Source organism: Macrobrachium nipponense, chromosome 25 (assembly GCF_015104395.2).
Source record: "Macrobrachium nipponense isolate FS-2020 chromosome 25, ASM1510439v2, whole genome shotgun sequence".
Taxonomy (NCBI): domain Eukaryota; kingdom Metazoa; phylum Arthropoda; class Malacostraca; order Decapoda; family Palaemonidae; genus Macrobrachium; species Macrobrachium nipponense.
Window position 1 is genome coordinate 21,038,984 of NC_087214.1, and position 4,741 is coordinate 21,043,724.

Below are 4,741 nucleotides of genomic sequence, written 5' to 3' on the forward strand. Positions count from 1 at the left end.
AGTAACAACAGCAACTCATTTAAGAGATTCAGGACAGGAATCAGTTATTGTGGGGGAGGACACTGATCTTCTTGTCCTCTTAATTGCACTTGCCAAACCTCAGACTGATATCAAAATGATGATCCCAGCAAACAAAGCACATCCTGATCAAATATTCAGCAGTGAAAGAATATAGAGCAAAATGGGACATGACTGACAGCTTGCTCTTCCTGCATGCAACAACAGGTTGCGATACAACCTCTGCTCTGTATCGCAAGGGTAAAAGGGTTCCTTATAAAAGATTACAGGAGGATCCTGTACTAAGTCATAAGATGCAAATTTGTAATGACCCTCAGGCCTCTGCAGATGATATATAGCTGCTGCTGGAGAAGCATTTCTTCTTGTCCTGTATGGAGGAATCCAGAAGGTAGTCTTGATAAACAAAGGTACTTTAATTACTTAAGGACGATAGCTAAACCTGTACATGCCAAATTTGATCTAGCTACACTTCCTCCAACATCAGCAGCAGCACGCCATCATCCTTATCGTACCTTCCATCAAGTACAACAGTGGCAATGGATTACTTTAGACCCCACTGACTGGGATTGGAAGTTAGAAAATGACGACTAAGACCAGTAACATCGCTTAAAGAGCCCGTACCACATTCCCTACTTCATGTTATAACTTGTAATTGTAGAAAAGGTTGTTGTCAACTGAAGCTGGCGGGAGTGGCGGAGGAAGAATGGACTCCCTTGTACACATATGTGTGGGTATTGTGCTGGGCATGGGTGCAATAATCAACGTTCATTTGATGAAGATAAAGAAGGAGATATAGATGGATATGTAGAAGAACAGAGCAAAACTGAAAATGAAGACTATTCTCAACCCTTACAGAAAAAGAAAAGGAAATAATTTACGAGAAATAATAAAGAATGATTCATATTTTTGTTTTAGCGTAATTAATGCATAATCCCTTGTGCGTAAAAATGGAGTTTCATCAAGTTGAAGTTATTTTTTGTCTGTACAGCTGTATAGTTCAAAACTAATTTTGATAATTTTTTTTCCACTTTGTATTGTATTGCAAGTAGTTACCGGTTATATGCTTAGTTCACTACATAATTGTAATGGTAATTGTGGTTATGTGACCTAGAATTTATCCTCAACTAATTATAATGCCATAAGCATGTGATCTATGAATGTCTTCAACAGCAAAATGTTGACGATTGTATGGTAGGAATAGGTAATTGCTAATGGCACCAATTGAAGTACATGAATTCAAACGAAGATACCCCCGCAATGGTGCGTCCTAGAAGTGTCATTTTGGTGTCATTTGAAAGACAAGAAGATTATGCAGATTGTTTATTTAGGTAAAAATTTTGATATACCAATTATTTTTCCAATAGCAGGAATAGGAATATTCTTGTCAACAACGAGTAACATAATTTTTTTTAAATAAAGAGCCATAATTTCACACCGATGTATTTAGTACTGATGAAATTTATTCAAATAGCTTCTAAAACTACCATATGATACAAAATAACGTATATTTCATCTACCAATTTTATTTTTTTACCCTTTAGGAGTAATAAATGAGAAAAACTGAAAATTCCAAAATGGCCGCCATTTTGTGGCCATAACTCGAAAACCCGTCACTGGATTTTTTGAGACTTTTTGGATGAAGATAACACAAATCACCTCTACATATTCCCAAAGTCTCAGTTTGTCATTCTAAATTTTGAGGTTTGAGCTAAAATTGAGCTAATTGTACTGTACTATTAAGGGAGGATTACTTTGGACGAAATAGATCAGAAGCTGCTTATTCTCTCTTCGAAGTGACTTTTATAATAAGCTGTTTAACACCTCGGATAGATTAAAAAAGTGGCTCCAGAAAACAGTAAGTATGTCATAAACATTCAGCCAACTTATTGCATACAAGTCACAAACATATTGACAACATGTCAGTGATCATATATGCATATATATAAACTTGACCGTTTCATTCTTCCTGGATCCCAATTGATGTTGACCGTTGGTGCCGAAACACCGCAATTACGGAATCCCTTGAACTCTGGTCCAGCGACTGACCAGGAATGAGATTGTGCTTCATTAATAATCTCCCAGAAATTGATATTTGGCTTCCTCTGTCATCCATATTCTCCCTTTTCTTCATGATATATATCTGTTTGAACTACTTCTTACCTCCTGTCATTTTGCGTTATTCTTTTGTTCTTATTATTATTCTCTTGTATAAATGTTCTTAACTTGTATGGGAAACTCCTATGTGACAAGTTTCTTCCAATTCCGCTCACCTGTTCTTGAGATATGTTAACTCAAGCATGAATTCTCAGTACTTGGAAGGTTCAGTACCGAGCAACATGTCGGCAACTTATCCTGTACAAATTACTAACATGTCATGAACATGTTACTGACTTATTGCTACATGTCACAAACAAGTTGGCAACATGTCTATGACTGTAGGTGGAGAACTGGTCTTTAACAGATGCTTGAGAAATTTATGAACAAGGGTAAGGCTGCCAACAAGTCGTTAACTTGTATTCAACGTGTGTGTGTGGCGTGTTTGTGATCAGTTGCCAATTTGTGTTTAAGGCATATTTTACTCTGTAGAGCCATCGTTACCAGATAGGTAATCTTAGAGGAGACGAATTGAGGAACACAGCTGAAACACCGGAGTAGTCAGAGCAGGAAGAAGCAGCAACTCCCGGAGTGATACCTTCTGGTTGATTCGTGCAGATTCCGACAAGTTCATTGTGAGAGGCAACCTACCTGTGAACTCTACTGATTTCATCTCTGCAATCCACTCTCGTCAAGAGGACCTTGACTCGCTTCATTTCGGCAATGATGTCAAACTTGAATTATTGCATATGCTTCAGTTGCTGTTTATACCTGTGTGGCGTTGGAATTTCCCATTGATTCTGGATTTGCAGTGGGAAAGTGGTCGAAGTCGTTTCAATATCTTTGCTAATTCTTTATTTTCGGTTTTTCTCTTTTAAAAGAAAGTAAAGGCAGTCCAACTAATTCTTTATGTTCAATTATTTCCTTTCAAAAGAAAGTAACGACAGTCTCCATGGATCAGTCAGAATTTGTCATTTGATGATTTTAGAATCTAATGAAGGTGCCACAACTACAGAATCCTAGAATATCCTGTGATCACTGCTTCCTGTAATTAGCTGGTAATTAAGACAGTTCATATTAGTGAAGAAAGATAGACAGCGAAAGATGGGACCATACTAGACATTCGGGAAGAGAAATAGGAAAATTGTTTCCAGCAAAAGAGAGGGATTACATTTTATAATCACCTTTGTGCCGGCCCACCTCACTTTTCCTTCTCTTCCTGAACGGCCTTCTGAAAGCATTTCCGGATCTGACAGTGTTTGCACCATAGGATAAGATCAGAGGATAAGACCTGCAGTGCTATCAACAATATTTCCATCCCGACACCAGAGTTTTATGGTCTGTTGAAGAAGAGATTCTTCTACTTGTTTATTATTGTTTTTCATCCATAAGATGTCCTTGAAGGTGCTATGAATAGCTGGTGACAGTTCTTAGCAATGATTTTTATCATGAGATTGCTTGGCCTTTTCTGATGTTGACAGAGATAGCCACGGGAGCTCGTTTATGCCAATGGTTTTTGGCTGTCATAGGTCGACAGCCAAGAATCTAGTGAAAAGACTCGATATTAATTCGAGTGACTGAGAAACTAGGGTGATTTGATGCAGAATTTTAGTCCAAAATGAATTAATAATGGCAACAACTTCAACAAAAGTTGCGGATCTTATAAAATGGGAAATTTTGAATTTTCGAACAGGAGAAAGAAAGAGAAAAATATCGAGGCGTGGGGAAGACCAAGAAGGTATTGCAACTTCACAGTTATTGAGGAAAACTTTCGGAGTCGTTACCGAAGACTTACGAGGCTGTAAGTTGTTTCGGAAAAGCGACAACTAATCTTTCTATTTACATAAACATCGCGGCGTTTTGTGTTTCCATCAGAGAAAAAACTACTACGTTTTTCCTCTCTCCGAAGAACGAGGCTGACAAACAACAATTTCCAGTGTGTGGCAGTTTCCAGACATTTATGGTAACTGTATCTTCTGTGTCTACTTTTGTTCCCCTTTTTCATGGCTCCTGCAGATGGTGTGATACCCAGGGCGACCCAGGGCCATGGCAAAGGTGGGCTGAGTGTTGTACCACTCATCCAAACACTGACTTTGGCTGACTGCACCTCCTAAAAGTGGTTGGTTGTGTCGCCATGTGTCAGTTTCAGAGTTTATTCTTTCTAAAATCAGATGCATCTTCAGCAGAGAATTTTTAGATTAATAAAATTATACAAATTACAAACGAAGGTGGAAATACTGCAGCCTTTGTTCATAACCTCTGCATAATTGCATCTTAGACACATTTTTATATACAAACTGTGGTGATAAACAAGATTTTAGCCAAACAATGACTGTTGGTTCCCTGTACCTCCCTCCCTCCCTCCCTCCCTCTCTCCCAGGTGTGGCTTCAGTGCAAAGGATACTCAGGTTGAAACAATTCACCTTCCTTTCCCATTCCCACTACTTGACGATTGCTGATTGATTGAAGTATCGTCTATCTATCTCTCTTACGCTACACTGAACCCAGAAGGCTCTGAAAAGTCTGTAGACTTTGTTTGGTAAACATTCGTGGGCCTATCTCTCTCTCTCTCGCTCTCAAACTGATTCATGTTGATACGATTCACAAATCAGAGAAACCAAGACCTAGG